Source organism: Phoca vitulina, unplaced genomic scaffold, assembly GCF_004348235.1.
Source record: "Phoca vitulina isolate PV1807 unplaced genomic scaffold, GSC_HSeal_1.0 scaffold51, whole genome shotgun sequence".
In the NCBI taxonomy this organism is placed as follows: domain Eukaryota; kingdom Metazoa; phylum Chordata; class Mammalia; order Carnivora; family Phocidae; genus Phoca; species Phoca vitulina.
In genome coordinates, this window is record NW_022589754.1 from 7,581,794 (window position 1) to 7,601,689 (window position 19,896).

Genomic DNA, 19,896 nt, shown 5'->3' on the forward strand with positions numbered 1-19,896 from the left:
AGAATATGGCATTAATGCTTTGTTTATTTAAAGAAAATATTCCTACTTACTTTTTGCTGTGTCTCGAGTTTATTGTGATGCTCTCTCTCTTCACTCAGACTTAGCTCCATTCAGCAAACACCTACTGAATAACTGCCAAATGCAGACCAGTAGATCAAATATAGAGAGAATGAAGGAAAAAGAGTAGGAGAGAGCTGATGGTAAACAAAAGGATACCACCTCCCAGCAACTTTTTAGAATGTAGTTAAGCAGATAAGACATTGTGTTGTTGCCTCAAATATAAAGCAACATATATGTCATAAGGGCCTAAAAATGCCATATGTACTGCTGTAAGATTTTATAGAAGTCAGGGATGCCAAGGGCCTGGGATAAAGAATGGAATTTCAGGATGCAAGTCAGGCAAGTCTTCCAGGAGAATGAGAGTTTGGGCTGAGCCTATTAAGAATGGCAGGATTTCAATAAATACAGAACAGAAAGATATTTTTCAGATTTCTAAAAACCCATAAATTGTACTGTTTTGTATAGGCTCACCTTCTATTATCCTCGTGTTCTTCCTATCTGCTTCTACCAAGTAAGATTTGGGCATGGACATCAGTCTTGAGGTTTCAGCTGGCTGTCCCAAATTGAACTCATAGGAGCCAATCTTCATGTATTTTGACATAAAATACCTGGTGGTAAAATTTCCTGACCTAGTCTGTACTTATCTTTCTTATTTAGATCAAGAAACTTTAGCCCAATCAGAATTAAAGTAATTCCCCTATAGGAACATTGTTAAATTCCACTCCAAATGGGTCAAATAAGAATCCTACATCAAAGCTGAATGGAATATGAGTGATGGTTTAGTCTAAGCTCTAATTTTAAAGGTGAAGAAGGTAAGAGAGAAGGACCTATTCATGTCTCATGGTGAATTAAGCCTGGACTTAAACCAAGGATTCAAGAAATTTTTAAGACAATGTCCTCACCAAAGTCATTTCCATCTTGCTAGTGTCTCATGGCATTAATGATATGGGTAATTTGTTCACAGTTATATCATCTGTGGCAAGGCTTTGTCTTAGTTACATGGGAAAGGTCAAATATCAAATAAACTCAAAAGCTGAATTCTATGTCTCTGCCTTTATACATAAAAGGGGTGGATATTTTGAATCACTTAGATCTACTTTAAAAAGAAAAAAAGTTTAAGCCCCCTCAAATTAGAGATACAAGCCAAGACAATTTATATATCTTTTCTCTATAGTGTAATTTTGAAATATAAAATACATTAAAGTGGAAAAAAAAGGGAAGATGGTGGCAGAGTAGGAGGACCCTAGGCTCGCCTCCTCCCACAAATACAACAAGATAAGGATCAAATCATCCTAAATGCCTCAGAAATTGACCTGAAGATTGCCAGAACAAACTCCACAACTAAAGGTAGAAAAGAGGCCACATTGAAGAAGGTAGGAAGTGCAGAGATGTGGTTTGGTAGAGAAATGGGCTGTAGTCCCTGCAGTGGGGATGGAGCCATGGTGGTGGAGAAGGATGAGAGACAGACTAACCCAAGGGGGAGTGCATGGGGAAAAGGAATCCCCATAGTAATTGGCTTGGAAAGCAAGAGGGGATGAATTTTGTGACTTCTGAGAACCAGCTGGGCTTAAAGCCTGGAGTTTTAAAAGTCAGTGGGCTTGGCTCCAAGACAGCATGGAGAACACTGGGCTGCTCTTGGAGAGAAGGCAGGGCATATAGGCTGTGAACATACAGCATGAAAACAGCAATCTGGAGAGCACCTGGGGCACCCAGTGGGGAGGTTATTTGCTTATTTCAGAGCATGTACCTAAGAAGCAGTATTCATAGAGAGACCCCTTCAGTAACAAAGAGACTGGGAGGCATCATTCCCCTCCCCTCCCTTCAGCATAAGCACAGGGCCGCCTGCAGAAACCAGCAAGACTCCAAATCTCGCTATTTAACTTGCTTACACCAAGACCTGAACCCCTTCACTCCAGTGGAACAACACTTCCCTTCCCTGTCATGCTTGTGTCAGTAGAGGGCGGTGGAACCCCTCCCTCAGAAGTCCTGGGAATTTTGCAGGGACATGGTTCTGGAGGTGGTGGCAACAGGTAGTTTTACAAGCAGACTAGAGCACAACTTCTTAAAACTTGCCACATTCATGGGGTGCCTGGGTGGCTCAGTCATTAAGCATCTGCCTTCGGCTCAGGTCATGATCTCAGGGTGATGGGATCGAGCCCCGCATCGGGCTCCCTGCTCAGCAGGAAGCCTGCTTCTCCCTCTCCTACTCCCCCTGCTTGTGTTCCTTCTCTCGCTTTGTCTCTCTCTGTCAAATAAATAAATAAAATCTTAAGAAAAAAACTTGCCACATTCAGGTCAGGGACCAAACAGTGTACACAACAGGCAAAGAAAGCTTCTGCAGTCTACTGGCCTGAAAGATAAAGCAACCAAAATAAACCAGCAGAGTCCACACTCTGAAACACCAGGCCCTAGAGAATGAAGGACACTACACTGAGGGGCAATATGGAACCTCTTCTGTATAAATTCATTGCCTCAAGAACAGATGTAGCTGATTTTCCTAGCACAAACAGGCACTGACACTTAGGCAAAATGAGAAAACAGAGGAATTTTTCCCAAGTGAAATAAAAGGACAAGGCCACAGTCAGAGATCTACCAAAACAGATATAAGTACATGCCTGATAGAGAATTGAAAGCAATGATTGTAAAGATACTCACTGGACTGCAGAAAAGAGTGGAAGGCCTCAGTGAAACCCTTACCACAATGATAAAGAATAATATAGCAGAGATAAAGTGTTCAATAAACAAAATGAGAAACACACTAGATAGTATGGACAGCAGGCTGAAAGAAGAAGAGGAATGAATTAAGGACCAAGAAGACAGTAATGGGGGGCGCCTGGGTGGTTCAGTCGTTAAGCATCTGCCTTCAGCTCAGGTCATGATCCCAGGGTCCTGGGATTGAGCCCCACATCGGGCTTCCTGCTCCTCGGGAAGCTTACTTCTCCCTCTCCCACTCCCCCTGCTTGTGTTCCTGCTCTCGCTATCTCTCTCTCCATCAAATAAATAAATAAATAAAATCTTAAAAAAAAAAAAAGAAGACAGTAATGGAAGGTAATCAAGCCAAACAAAAGAGAGAAAAAAGAATTATGCAAAATTATATAAAACATAATAACATTCATATTATAGGGATCCAAGAAGAAGATAGAGAAAAGGGGGCAGAAAATATATTTGAAGAAATAATAGCTGAAAACACTCCTAAACTGGGGAGAAAACAGATATCCAGACCCATGAGACAAAGAGAACTCCCAACAAAATCAACAAAAGCAGATCCACACTGAGACATATTGTAACTAAATCGGGAAAATGTAGTGATAAAGAAAATATTTTAAAAGAAGCAAGAAAAAAAAAAAAAAAAGTTACATACAAAGGAGAACCCATAAGGCCATCAGCAGATTTTTCAGCAGAAACTTTGAAAGCAAGAAGAAAGTGGCATGATATATTCAAAGTGCTGAATGGGAAAAATCTGCAGCCAAGAATACTCTATCCATAAAGGCTATCATTTGGAATAGAAGGGGAGATTAAAAGTTGCCCAGACAAACAAAACTAAAGGAGTTTGTGACCACTAAATCAGCCCTGCAGGAAATATTAAAGGAGACTGAGTGGAAAGGAAAGACCAAAAGTGATAGTAGGAAGGTAGGAAATACAAAAGCAGTAAGAATAAATATTCTGTAAAAAAAAAAAATCACTTGGGGCGCCTGGGTGGCTCAGTTGGTTAAGCGACTGCCTTCGGCTCAGGTCATGATCCTGGAGTCCCTGGATCGAGTCCCGCATCGGGCTCCCTGCTTGGCAGGGAGTCTGCTTCGCCCTCTGACCCTATCCCCTCTCATGTGTTCTTTCTCTCTCATTCTCTCTCTCTCAAATAAATAAAATCTTTAAAAAAAAAAAATCACTCAATAAGTCACAAAATAAAAGATGTAAAAAATGATACTGTATACCTAACACTTGAGGAGGAAAGGAGAAAAGAATGGGTTCAAACTTAAATGATCATTAACTTAATAAAAAATGCTATATACAGAAGAGGTTATATAAAAACCTAATGGTAATCATATATCAAAAACCAGTAATACATATGCAAAGAAAAATACAGAAAGAAATCCAAATATATCACTAAAGAAACACCCCCCCCCAAAAAAAAAAAAAAAACAAAACACATGAAAGACAAGAAAGGATGAGAAAAAAATCTTTGGAAACAACCACAAAACAAATAATAAAATGGCAATAAATGCATATCTATCAATAACTACTTTGAATTTAAATGGACTAAATGCTTCAATCAAAAGACATAGGGTGACAGAATGGATAAAGAAAACAATCAACCTAAATGCTGCCTACAGGAGACTCATTTTAGACCTAAAGAAACCTACAGATTGAAACTGATGGGATGGAGAAAAAATTATCATGCAAATGGCTGTCAAAAGAAAGCTGGAGTAGCAATACTTACATAAGAAAAAAATAGATTTTTAAAACAAAGACTGTAACAAGAGACAAAGAAGGACCCTATATAATAATAAAGGGGACTATCCAACAAGAACATATAACAATTGTAGATATTTATGCACCCAACATGGGAGCACCCAAATACATAAAACAGTTAATAACAAACATAATGGAACTGATAGTAAAACAGTAATAGTAGGGGATTTTTTAAGAAAATTTATTTAAATTCCAGTTAGTTAACCTGCAGTGTAATATTAGTTATAGATGAACAATATAGTGATTCAACATTTCCATACAACACCCCCTGCTCATCACAACAAGTGAACTCCTTAACTCCTTAAACCCCATCACCTATTTAACTTGTACATTGTTTCCCTGTACTTTTTTTATTTCTTCTTTTATTTGCTGGTTGACACATTCATTGTTTTGTTGAATGTTGTTTAACTTCCATGTATTTGTGATCTTTCCTGATGTTTTTGTTTTTGTTGACTTCCAGGTTCAGAGCCTTGTGGTTAAAAAGATGCATGGTTTGACATCAATCTTCTTGTATTTGTTGAGACCTGTTTTGTGACTTAATATGTGACCTATTCTGGAGAATATTCCAAGTGTTAATAATAGGGGACTTTAATGCCACACTTATATCAATGGACAGATTAGCCAATCAGAAATCAACAAGGAAACAATGGCTTTGAATGACATATAGGACTGGGTGGATTTAACAGGCATATTTAGAATATGTCTTCCTAAAATAGAATACACATTCTTTTCAGGTGCACACAGAGGATTCGCCAGAATAGATCACATGTTAGGCCACAAAATAGGTCTCAACAAATTCAAAATGATTGAATTCATACCATGCATCTTTTCTGACCACAACACTATGGAACTGGAATTCAAACACAAGAAAAAAATCTGGGAAGACCAAAAAAAAATGAGGTTAAATAAATAACATGCCATTAAACAATGAATGTGTTAACCAAGAAATCAAAGAAAAAATCGAAAATTACATGGAAACAAATGAAAATGAAAACACAATGGTCCAAAACCTTTGGTATGCTGTGAAAGTAGATCTAAGAGGGAAATTCAGAGCAAGAAAGGCCTACCTCAATGAGCAAGAAAAATCTCAAATAAACAACCTAACCTAGGAATAAACCTAACCAAAGAATTGAAAGATCTGCACTCTGAACAGTATAAAACACTGATGAAAGAAATTCAGGATGACACAAAGAAATGGAAATATATTGCATGAACATGGATTGGAAGAACAAATATTGTTAAAATGTCTTTACTTGGGGCGCCTGGGTGGCTCAGTCGTTAAGCGTCTGCCTTTGGCTCAGGTCATGATCCCAGAGTCCTCGGATCAAGCCCCACAGGGAGCCTGCTTCTCCCTCTCCCACTCCCCCTGCTTGTGTTCCCTCTCTTGCTGTGTCTCTCTCTGTCAAATAAATAAATAAAATCTTTAAAAAATAAAATAAAATAAAATGTCTTTGCTACCCAAAGCAATCTACAAATTTAATTCAATCCCTATCAAATACCAATGACATTTTTCACAGAAGTAGAACAAAAATCCTACAATTTATATGGAACCACAAAAGACCGTGAATTGACAGAACAATTTTGAGAAAGAAAAACAAAGCTGGAGGTATCACAATTTCAGACTTCAAGTTACATTACACAGCTGTAGTAATGAAAATGGTATCATACCGGCACAAAAAATAGACATGTAGATCAATGGAACAGAATAGAATACTCAGACAGAAACTCACAACTATATGGTCAGTTAATCTCAAACAAAGCAGTAAAGAATATCCAATTGGAAAATGAGAGTCCCTTCAATAAATGGTGTTGGGAAAACTGTTACCCTGCATGAAAAAGAATGAAACTGGACCACCTTCTTACATCATACACAAAAATAAAAACTTAATGTGAGACATAACACCATAAAAATCCTAGAAGTTAGCCCTGGCAGTAATCTCTCTGGTATCAGGTGAAGGAACATTTTTTCTAGATATGTCTCCTGAGGCAAAGTAAGTAGAAACAAAAGTAAACTACCAGTACTATATCAAAATAAAAAGCTTTTGTACAGCAAAATAAATCATCAATAAAACAAAAGGCAACCTACTAAATGGGAGAAGATATTTGCAAGTGACATATCCAATAAAGGTATAAAAAGTATGCAAATATATAAGGGACTTATACAAATTAACACCCAAAAGCCAAGTAATCTAATTAAAAATGGGCATAAGAAATGAATATATATTTCTTCAAAGAAGACCTACAAATGGCCAACAGACACATGAAAAGATGCTCAACATCACTCATCATCAGGGAAATGAAAATCAAAATCATAATCACTTCACACCAGAGTGGCTAAAATCAAAAACACAAGAAATGACCTGTGTTAGTGAGGATGTGAAGAAAAAACCCTCTTACACTCTTGGTGGGAACTCAAACTGGTGTTGCCACTGTGGAAAACAGTATGACAGTTCCTCAAAAAGTTAAAATAGAATTACCTTATGATCAAATAATGGTGCTACAGAATATTTACCCAAAAAAAATACAAAAATACTAATTCAAAGGGATACATGGACCACTATGTTTATTGCAGCATTTTTTACTATAGCCAAATTATGGAAACAGCCCAAATGTCCATCAGTAGATGAGTGGATAAAGAAGATGTGGTATATATACAATAGAATATTATTCAGCCATAAAAAGAATTAAATCTTGCCATTTGCAAGAACATGGATTGAGCTAGAAGGTATAATGCTAAGTGAAATAAGTCAGTCAGAGAAAGACAAATACCATATGATTTCACTCATATGTGGAATTTAAGAAATAAAACAAATAAAGAACAAAAAGAAAGGGAACAAACCAAGACACAGACTCTTAACCTTTAAGAACAAACTGATGGTTACCAGAGGGTAGCTTGGTGAGGAACTAGGTTAAATAAGTGATGAGGATTAAGGAGTGCACTTGTGATGAGCACAGGCCAATACATGGAAGTGTTGAATTACTCTATTGTACACCTGAAAATAAAATAACACTGTATATTAACTCTACTGGAATTTTTTTAAAAGATTAATAAAAATGAGTCTGTTCCCCCTTGTTCAGGGAGCCATGACTTTGTAAATTATTCTCCATAATCTCCTATTTATACAAATAATGATGATCTTGTGAGGCAAAATAATAATAGCAATAATAATAATAAATAATAGTAATAATTAATAATAAAATTGTAGGGCACCTGGGTGGCTCAGTTGGTTGATTTTTGCACGTTGCTTTTGTATCCTGCAACATTACAGAATTCATTTATTAGTTCTAGTATGTTTTTGGTGGAGTCTTTCAGGTTTGCTATATATATGACATAGTATAGTATGTCATATGCAAATAGTGTAAGTTTTACTTCTTCCTTGCCAATTTGAATGCCTTTTATTTCTTTTGTCTCAGGTCATGATCTCAGGGTCATGGGATAGAGCCATGCATAGGGCTCCCTGCTCAGCGCAGAGTCTGCTTGAGATTCTCTCTCTCCCTCTCCTGCTTCCCCTCCCCGTAATTGTGCACAGTCTCTCTCTATTTTTTTTTTTTTAGGAATTTTTTAAAGATTTTATTTATTTATTTGTCAGAGAGAGAGAGACCAAAGGAGGGGCAGAGGGAGAAGCAGGCTTCCTGCTGAGCAGGGAGCTCGATGTGGGACTCAATCCCAGAATCCTGGGATCATGACCTGAGCTGAAGGCAGATGTTTAACTGACTGAGCCACCCAGGCATCCCTCTCTCTCTCTCTCTCTCTCTTTAAAGTGGTTAAATAACTCTTTAAAAAAATAATAATAAAGTGTAAATAAAGGAAAAGTTTGAGCTTTTCTTAATTGGTTTAAGGAAAGAATTTTCTTATTTTTTTATTTTTTTTAAAGATTTTATTTATTTGACAGAGAGAGACACAGCAAGAGAGGGGACACAAGCAGGGGCAGAGGGAGAGGGAGAACCAGACTCCCCACTAAGCAAGGAGCCCGATGTAGGACTCGATCCCAGGACTCTGGGATTATGACCTGAGCTAAGGCAGACACTTAACGACTGAGCCACCCAGGCACCCAAGAATTTTCTTTTTAATAAATGTTTCATTATCATTTAATGTTTACCTCATGATTCTAAAATTACTCCTTCAGCTTAGCTTATTGTTTTGCATATAAATTATTGCATAATACAATATAAATTATCATTAAAATATTTTTTCTAAACATATTCATATCAGACCTATAATTTTAAAATACCAGTGGTTCTCCCTTACTAAGAATTTTCTATAATTTAAACTTTTATCGGTTGTGATTTAATCATAACTAACATTTGTTCAGCACTTTATAATCTGCAAAGTGCTTTATGCTTTGTTATGTAATTGCACAAAATTAACACATCATCATCAATAAAACATTAGGTGCTGCAATTAACAAATTAAAATACATTTAAAAATAGGTTACCTAGAGGCGGAGCAAGGTGGTGGAGTAGTAGAAGACCTGGATTTCCTCTGGTCTCAGGAATTCAGCTGGATAGGGATCAAACCATTCTGAACACCTACAAACTCAACAGGAGATCGAAGAAAAGAATAGCAACAACTCTCTGAACAGAAAAGTGACCACTTTCTGGAAGGTAGGACGTGCAGAGAAGTGAATCCGAGGCGATATTTGGGAGGATAGACGGTGGGGGAGGGGCCTCCCTCAGCTGCTTCTGGCAAGTGATAGAGCCATGGAGCACAAAATTGGAACGTTTAGAAGTCGGCTCTGCTAAGGGACGTCGCTACGGTGGCTAAGCTGGGGGTGGGACCCTCACGGGACAGTGTGGTCTCAGGACCCTCAGGGTCATAGAAAGACCGGGGGTGCCTGAGTGCGGCAGAGCTCCCAGGTATCAGAGTGGGGAAGCCAGCTGCAGAGACGGAGCCGAGGAGTGAGGTCTCAGCTCGGGGTTGCCATAAACTGTGATCCGTGGCACAGTCGGGCCACTGCTCTTCCAGCAGAGACCCAACAAGTGGCAGATCCGGGGAGACGCCCCTTCCTCCCCTGGAGGAGCGGCACGGGAGCGCACTGCAGGGATCTGCTGGGTTTGGAGACTCCACACCGAGTCGGGTGCCAGAGATAGAAACGCGCGGTCACAGGCCGGGTGAGCACGGAGTGCGGCCGGAGACTGGGGAGACGGGAGTGACTGACTGCTTTTCACTGGGGGCTCACTGAGGAGCAGAGCCCCAAGTTCTCGGCTCCTCCGGCTCCTCAGGGGCGGAGATTGGGAGGCCGCCATTTTCACTCTCCGCCTCCAAAGCTCTATGGAAAGCTTGCAGGGAACAAAAGCTCCGGAGAGCAAACCCAAGCAGATTACCTAGCCTGGACCCACCAAGGGCGGGGCAATTCTGCCTCCAGCAAAGACATTTGGGAACCACGGCAAAAAGCCCCTCGCCCAGAAGATTAGCGAGAACAGCCGGCCAAGGCCAAGTTTACCTATCAATGAGAACGGCAGAACTCCAGTGCTAGGGGAATAATGCATATAGAATCCATGGCTTTTTTAGCATGGTTCTTTAGTCTTTCAAAGTTAATTTTTTTGACTGTCTTTTTCTTTTTTGAATTTTTCCTTTTCCCTTTTTCAACCAACATCTTATCAATCCCTTTTTTAAAAAACATTTTTATTTTTCATTTTTAGAGTCATATTCTATCCCTTCATAGTAGTTACCCATATTTTTGGCATATATATATAAGTTGTTCTCTCTTTAAAATTTTTGAGATAGTTTCTTCTAACAGATCAAAATATACCCTAAATCTCTAGTGTATGATTTTTTTCTACTCTCCTGCCTGATCACATTCTCTCCCTTTTTTTTTCTTTTTTTTTTTAAATCCTCTTATTTCTTTTTTCAAACACCGTCTTATCAATTCCTTTTATAAAAATTTTAATAATTTTCATCTTCACAGTCATATTCCATCCCTTCATCATATCAACCCTTATTTTTGTACATATATAAGTTTTTCTTTCTTTAAAATTTTGGGAGGCACTTTCTTCTAACAGACCAAAATACACCCAAAATCTAGTGTGTGGCACTGATCTATGTACCAGCCTGATCATATTTGATCATATTCTGGATTTTTTTTGTTCTGTTCTGTTTTTGTTTGTTTTTATCTTTTTCTTTTTCTTTTTTTTTTTTCTTTTTTCTCTCTTTCCCTTTCTTTTCCCCCGGCTTCAGGTCTTTTCTGATTTGTTTAGAGTGTATTTTCTGGGGATGTTGTTACCCTGTTAGCATTTTGTTCTCTCATTAATCTATTCTCCTCTGGACAAAATGACAAGACGGAAAAAATCACCTCAACAAAAAGAACAAGAGGTAGTACCGACTGCCAGGGACCTACTCAATACGGACATTAGTACAATGTTGGACCTAGAGTTCAGAATCATCACTTTAAAGATACTAGCTGGGCTTGAAAAAAGCATGGAAGTTATTAGAGAAACCCTTTCTGGAGAAATAAAAGAACTAAAATCTAACCAAGTCGAAATCAAAAAGGTTATTAAGGAGGTGCAATTAAATATGGGGGCAATAACTGCTAGGATAAATGAGGCAGAAGAGAGAATCAGTGATATAGAAGACCAAATGGTGGAAAATAAAGAAGCTGAGAAAAAGAGAGATAAACAACTACTGGATCACGAGGGCAGAATTCGAGAGATAAGCGATACCATAAGATGAAACAACATTAGAATAATTGGGATCCCAGAAGAAGAAGAAAGAGAGAAAGGGGCAGAAGGTATATTGGAGCAAACTATAGCAGAGAACTTCCCTAATTTGGGAAAGGAAACAGGCATCAAAATCCAGGAAGCACAGAGAACGCCTCTCAAAATCAATAAAAATAGGTCAACACATCTATTAGTATAGACGGGCCTGTTGCCATCTATTTACTATTAGACATCTAATAGTAAAACTTACGAGTCTCAGAGACAAAGAGAAAATCCTGAAAGCAGCTCGGGAGAAGAGATATGTAACCTACAATGGTAGAAACATTAGATTGGCAACAGACCTCTCCACAGAGACCTGGCAGCCCAGAAAGGACTGGCAGGATATCTTCAGAGCACTAAATGAGAAAAATATGCAGCCAAGAATACTATATCCAGCTAGGCTGTCATTGAAAATAGAAGGAAAGATAAAAAGCTTCCAGGACAAACAAAAACTGAAGGAATTTGCAAACACAAAACCAGCCCTACAAGAAATATTGAAAGGGGTCCTCTAGCAAAGAGAGAGCCTAAAAGCAACATAGACCAGAAAGGAACACAGACAATATACAGTAACAGTCACCTTACAGGCAATACAATGGCACTAAATTCATATCTTTCAATAGTTACCATGAATGTAAATGGGCTAAATGCCCCAATCAAAAGACACAGGCTATCAGATCAGATTAAAAAACAAGACCCATCGATATGCTGTCTGCAAGAGACTCATTTTAGATCCAAAGACACCCCCAGATTGAAAGTGAGTGGGTGGAAAACCATTTACCATGCTACTGGACACCAAAAGAAAGCTGGGGTGGCAATCCTTATCTCAGACAAATTAGATGTTAAACCAAAGACTGTAATAAGAGATGAGGAAGGACACTATATCCTACTTAAAGGGTCTATTCCACAAGAAGATCTAACAATTGTAAATATCTATGCCCCTAACATGGGAGCAGCCAATTATATAAGGCACTTAATAACAAAAGCAAAGAAACACATCGACAACAATACAATAATTGTGGGGGACTTTAACAGCCCCCTCACTGAAATGGACAGATCATCTAAGCAAAAGATCAACAAGGAAATAAAGACTTTAAAGGACACACTGGACCAAATGGACTTCACAGACATATTCAGAACATTCCATCCCAAAGCAACAGAATACACATTCTTCTCTAGTGCCCGTGGAACATTTTCCAGAACTGATCACATCCTAGATCATAAATCAGGACTCAACCGGTACCAAAAGACTGGGATCATTCCCTACCTATTTTCAGACCACAATGCTTTGAAACTAGAACTCAATCACAAGAAGAAAGTCGGAAAGAACTCAAATACAAGGAGGCTAAAGAACATCCTACTAAAGAATGAATGGGTCAACCAGGAAATTAAAGAAGAATTTAAAAATTCATGGAACCAATGAAAAGGAAAACACAACTATTCAAAATCTTTGGGATGCAGCAAAGGCAGTCCTAAGAGGAAGGTATATAGCAATACAAGCCTTTCTCAAGAAACAAGAAAGGTCTCAAATACACAACCTAACCCTACACCTAAAGGAGCTGGAGAAAGAACAGCAAATAAAGCCTAAACCCAGCAGGAGAAGAGAAATAATAAAGATCAGAGCAGACATCAATGAAATGGAAACTAAAAGAACAGTAGAACAAATCATGAAACTAGGAGCTGGTTCTTTGAAAGAATTAACAAGATTGATAAACCCCTGGCCAGACTTATCAAAAAGAAAAGAGAAATGACCCAAATCAACAAAATCATGAATGAAAGAGGAGAAATCACAACCAACACCAAAGAAATACAAAGAATTATAAGAACATATTATGAGCAACTCTATGCCAGCAAATTAGATAACCTGGAAGAAATGGATGCATTCCTAGAGATGCATCAACTACCAAAACTGAACCAGGAAGAAATAGAAAACCTGAACAGACCTATAACCACTAAGGAAATTGAAGCAGTCATCAAAAATCATCCAAGAAACAAAAGCCCAGGGCCAGATGGCTTTCCAGGGAAATTCTACCAAACATTTAAAGAAGAATTAATACCCATTCTTCTGAAACTGTTCCAAAAAATAAAAATGGAAGGAAAACTTCAAAACTCATTTTATGAGGCCACCATTACCTTGATCCCCAAACCAGACAAAGACCCCATCAAAAAGGAGAATTACAGACCAATATCCCTGATGAACATGGATGCAAAAATTCTCACCAAAATACTAGCCAATAGGATGCCACAGTACATTAAAAGGATTATTCACCACAACCAAGTGGGATTTATCCCTGGGCTGCAAGGTTGGTTCAACATCCGCAAATCAATCAATGTGATACAATACATTAAAAAAAGAAAGAACAAGAATCATATGATCCTCTCAGTAGATGCAGAAAAAGCATTTGACAAAGTACAGCATCCTTTCTTGATCAAAACTCTTCAGAATATAGGGATAGAGGGTACATACCTCAAGATCATAAAAGCCATCTATGAAAAACTTATAGCGAATATCATTCTCAATGGGAAAAAACTGAGAGCTTTCCCCCTAAGGTCAGGAACGCGGCAGGGATGTCCACTATCACCACTGCTATTCAACATAGTATTAGAAGTCCTAGCCAGAGCAATCAGACAACAAAAAGAAATAAAAGGCATCCAATTGGCAAAGAAGAAGTCAAACTCTCACTCTTTGCAGACGATATGATACTTTATGTGGAAAACCCAAAAGACTCCACCCCCAAACTGCTAGAACTCATACAGGAATTCAGTAAAGTGGCAGGATATAAAATCAATGCACAGAAATCAGTGGCATTCCTATACACCAACAACAAGACAGAAGAAAGAGAAATTAAGGAGTTGATCCCATTTACAATTGCACCCAAAACCATAAGATACCTAGGAATAAATCTAACCAAAGAGGCAAAGAATCTGTACTCAGAAAACTATAGAATACTCATGAAAGAAACTGAGGAAGACACAAAGAAATGGAAAAACGTTCCATGCTCATGGATTGGAAGAACAAATATTGTGAAGATGTCAATGCTACCTAGAGCAATCTACACATTCAAGGCAATCCCCATCAAAATACCATCCACTTTTTTCAAAGAAAGGGAACAAGTAATCCTAAAATTTGTATGGAACCAGAAAAGACCCTGAATAGCCAGAGGAATGTTGACAAAGAAAAGCAAAGCTGGCGGCATCACAATTCCGGACTTCAAGCTCTATTACAAAGCTGTCATCATCAAGACAGTATGGTACTGGCACAAAAACAGACACATAGATCAATGGAACAGAATAGAGAGCCCAGAAATGGACCCTCAACTCTATGGTCAACTAATCTTCGACAAAGCAGGAAAGAATGTCTAATGGAAAAAAGACAGTCTCTTCAACAAATGGTGTTGGGAAAATTGGACTGCCACATGCAGAAGAATGAAACTGGACCATTTCCTTACACCACACACAAAAATAGACTCAAAATGGCTGAAAGACCTCAGTGTGAGACAGGAGTCCATCAAAATCCTAAAGGAGAACACAGGCAGCAATCTCTTCGACCTCAGCCGCAGCAACTTCTTCCTAGAAACATCACCAAAGGCAAGGGAAGCAAGGGCAAAAATGAACTATTGGGACTTCATCAAGATAAAAAGCTTTTGCACAGCAAAGGAAACAGTCAACAAAACCAAAAGACAACCGACAGAATGGGAGAAGATATTTGCAAATGACATATCAGATTAAGGGTTAGTATCCAAAATCTATAAAGAACTTACCAACTCAACACCCAAAGAACAAAGAATCCAATCAAGAAATGAGCAGAAGACATGAACAGACATTTTTCCAAAGAAGACATCCAAACGGCCAACAGACACATGAAAAAGTGCTCAATATCACTCGGCATCAGGGAAATCCAAATCAAAACCTCAATGAGATATCACCTCACACCAGTCAGAATGGCTAAAATTAACAAGTCAAGAAACGACAGATGTTGGCAGGGATGTGGAGAAAGGGGAACCCTCCTACACTATTGGTGGGAATGCAAGCTGGTGCAGCCACTCTGGAAAACAGTATGGAGGTTTCTCAAAAAGTTGAAAATAGAGCTACCATACGATCCAGCAATTGCACTACTGGGTATTTATCCCAAAGATACAAATGTAGGGATCCGAAGGGGTATGTGCACCCCTATGTTTATAGCAGCAATGTCCACAATAGCCAAACTGTGGAAAGAGCCAAGATGTCCATTGACAGATGAATGGATAAAGAAGAAGTGGTATATATATATACAATGCAATATTATGCAGCCATCAAAAGGAATGAGATCTTGCCATTTGCAATGACATGGATGGAACTGGAGGGTGTTAAGCTGAGCGAAATAAGTCAAACAGAGAAAGACATGTATCATATGACCTCACTGATATGAAGAATTCTTAATCTCAGGAAACAAACTGAAGGTTGCTGGAGTGGGGGGTGGGGTGGGAGGGATGGGGTGACTGGGTGATAGACACTGGGGAGGGTATGTGCTCTGGTAAGTGCTGTGAATTGTGCAAGACTGTTGAATCTCAGATCTCTACCTCTGAAACAAATAATGCAATATATGTTAAGGAAAAAAAAAAAGATAGCAGGAGGGGAAGAATGAAGGGGGGAAATCGGATGGGGAGATGAACCATGAGAGACGATGGACTCTGAAAAACAAACTTAGGGTTCTAGAGGGGAGGGGGGTGGGAGGAGGGGTTAGCCTGGTGATGGGTATTAAAGAGGGCACGTTCTGCATGGAGCACTGGGTGTTATGCACAAACAATGAATCATGGAACACTACATTTAAAACTGATGTAATGTATGGTTTAATGTATGGTGATTAACATAACAATAAAAATAGGTAAACAAAAATAGGTTACCTAAATTATTTTCTTTGTCAAATTACCAGTTAAAATACTAATCATATTTATTCCTTCTTTAAGTAAGACTTTTTTTGGAGAGTGTTTGATGGCCTGAAAGTTGGCAATCCACTAAGCACTGTGCTACCAATTTTACGTTTGTTATAATATTTACTCATTCAAACAACCCTATATTTTAGATATTATGTGTCCCCATTTTATAGTTAAAAAGCAGGCTAAAGGGGTGCCTGGGTGGCTCAATCGTTAAGCATCTGCCTTCAGCTCAGGTCATGATCCCAGGGTCCTGGGATCAAGCCCCACATTGGGCTCCCTGGTCCACGGGAAGCCTGCTTCTCCCTCTCCCACTCCCCCTGCTTGTGTTCCCTCTCTCGCTGTGTGTCTCTCTGTCAAATGAATAAATAAAAAATCCTTTAAAAAAAAGCAGGCTAAAAGGTGTTATGTAACTTCCTCTGAGTTATACAGCTTTGGTTGTCAAGAAATGCTAAAAATTGATTTTCAGTTTTGAAATTAAGATTTCAAGACACAAGGATGCCTGGGTGGCTGAGTTGGTTAAGGGTCTGTCTTTGGCTCAGGTCATGGTTCTAGGGTCTTGGAATGGAGTCCCACATCCGGCTCCTTGCTCAGCGGGGAGCCTGCTTCTCCCTCCACCTGCCTCTCTCTCTCTCTCTCTCTCACCAACAAATAAATAAATAAAATCTTTAAAAAAACAGTTTAAAGATTTCAAGACACCATATCATTGCTGATTCTCAGGCTATAGTGGTACTTTTTGGTAAAGTATAATATTGCAGCTAAATTATACTAATCATTATAAATATGAGGACAATAAACAAATAACTTACAAATGTTGATTCAGGAGATGCACATGGCCAAGAGAAAAGTTCTCACAGCTTTGGGATTATGGTGTAAAGTAGATTCCATATTTGTGGAACTCCCACATAGTCCTAAATAGATGGCAAATTACCTTTCAGTACCAAAATTACAAGCAGTCCAAGGCAGATCACCTGCTTAACTCCTTCCTTCTTTGCCAAAGTTTTCAGTGATATCTTACACCTGTATGTTTTGTTTTTCCTTGGGGGACAGTCTCTGACTTGATCATGAAAGGAGGTGGGAAAACAGAATTCACTTTACAAAAATTTACTGAATCCAGGAAGAAAGCGAGGGGGAATTGGTGGAAAGTTGTTTCTATCCCAAATAGCCCAGTGGCCAAAGAGTCAGTTTACTCAAGACCATGCTCATTTGTTATTATGTATTGAGGCAGGACCATATGGCTTCACAGGGGAATTCTACCACACATTTAAGGAAGAGTTAATACTTATTCTTCTCAAACTATTCCAAAAAAATAGAAAAGGAAGGAAAAATTCCAAATTCATTCTATGAGGCAAGCATTACCCTGATACCAAAACCAGATAAAGACAATACCAAAAAAAAAAAAAAAAAAAAAGAACCACAGGCCAATATCTTTAATGAATAGAGTCGAAAAATCCTCTCAGCAAAATACTAGCAAACCAAATTCAACAATACATTAAAAAGCATTTACTACTTGGGATTTATTCCTGGTATGCAAAGGTGGTTCAATATTTGCAAACCAATCAAAGTGATTCATCACATCAATAAGAGAATGGATAAAATCCGTATCATCATTTCAATAGACACAGAAAGAGCATTGGCAAATTACAACATCCATTCATGATGAAAGCCCTCAACAAAATATATTTAGAGGAAACATACCTCAACATAACTAAGGCCATATATGAAAAACAGTAAACATCATACTCAGTGGGGAAGTACTAAGGTCAGGAACGAGACAAGGGTGTCCACTCTTTCCACTTTTATTCAACATAGTACTGGAGGTCCTAGCCATAGCAATCAGACAACCAGTTTGGAGCCTGGAGGGAGCCTAATTTGTTATTTTGAAAATGTTCAGAGAACATTCTACTAAAAGTCACAGTGTAAGTGCAAATGAGCCCTGAATATCTCAATCAAAAATAGCACTTAAGGGAAATAAGCAAAGGGGTGCTGTTTGGATATGCATGCTTAGACCAGAATTCAAGGCAGGAATGGTTTTATTGTTACTGATTTTAAGTCTTTATAATTAACAATAAGTGAGAGTATCTTTTGTATCAGACCCTAGTGATAGCGGATTTAGCAGGAGCCCACAATTGTCACTTTATAAAGCCGGTATTCAGATGTACACATGTGATTTACCCTTCATAGAAAGAAACACCTTTATCTATGGATAAACTAGAAGGTCAGTTGTCCTACATGGACACAATATTCAATTCAAGTGTTATAATCCCCAAAACCCCACTCATATACCTGCCACCAGGTCTGAAAAGTCAGTATTCCAGATGTGTCCTTTTTGGTTCTTCCCCTTCATTGTCATTTTTTGCAAAAGCAAACTGTTGAGAAGGGTAACATGTATAGCCCAAATTCCTTATTTACTGTAAATCTATTAGGTAAATCTACTCTCAGTGGGGATCCTGGCTATTTGCGGACAATTAACAGGAAAGGAATGCTGGAAGGGTGTGAGGAAATATCCACCACCAATTTTTGCCTTCAGCCAAACATACTGACCACATAGAAGCTCACAAGGTATTGGAAGTAAGAGGATTTTTAAGGAGGGCACTTGATGTAATGAGCACTGGGTGTTATATGCAACTGATGAATCACTATATTCTACCTTTGAAACTAACAGTATAGTATATGTTAACTAAATTGAATTTAAATTAAAAAAAATTTTTAAAAAGAATTTTTAAACATCTTCCTGTACAGGAGTTTTTACTGGTGAGCCATGCATGGACTTCAGAAGGTCCCGGAATTTCTGAAAGCATTTATAAAAAAAAATTTCTGTGTGCATACATATGAGCACTTTTTTGGGGAAAAAGTACAAATTTTAATCAGATCCTTGAAGGGGCTGGGACCAAAAATTTTAAGAACCACTGGACTAATGAGGGTTGCCACCATAGACTGTGCTATCAGAAGTGCAACCTGACAGGAAGGGCCCAGAAAATGAGGGTTTTCAGATAATAATCCCCCAAATGGTTACAAACTACTGGTCTGTCCAACTTCCTCATTTTACAGGTGAGGAAACTGAAGCCCAAAGACAATTATATAATTGTCCAACATAGCATAATTATAAGTACAGTATACTAGTATAGTATAATGTAGATGAGCTCAGGCAGGCCTTTTTAGCTTCACTTGTCACTTGTGTCACTGTGTTGCTCAGAACAGCTGAGCTCAGCATCATGACATCTGCCTTTGATAACTACATCAACCAAACTGTTGCAGTTACAACTTCTGAGGACAGAATGATTGTGGGAACACTGCAAGGTTTTAACCAGACAATTAACTTGAGTTTGGATGAAAGCCATGAACTAGTGTTTAGCTCTTCACAGGAGTAAAACAAGTGATGCTAGGGATATACATTGTAACAAGTCTCAGTGTTGCAGTCATTGGAGAAACTGATGAAGAAACAGATCCTGCACTTGATTTGGGGAATATTCCAGCAGAACTTCTAAACTCTGTAGCACACTGAGGAAAAAGTACATACCTTGGACATCTATAAATCTTTGTATAGAAATTCATTATTCTGAGGATGATGTATGGAATCTTTAGGAATGTTTAATGGTGGACTTTGACTCCATATTGATTCATTGTAATATGATATGTAAATTAAGATATTTCTACATTTCTTTGAATAAAATATAGATGAGCTCAGTGTAAATTATTTTGAGTCTAATAAGAAATAATCTCTTATCCTCTTTCTATTTTCCTCGATGTTTCTTTTCTG

General features: G+C 38.4%; 1 pseudogene; it reads left to right on the plus strand.

Annotated features, from left to right (window-relative positions):
- The first annotated feature begins 19,351 nt into the window (after positions 1-19,351).
- On the plus strand, positions 19,352-19,641 carry LOC116621826 (annotated as a pseudogene).
- Positions 19,642-19,896: the final 255 nt, after the last annotated feature.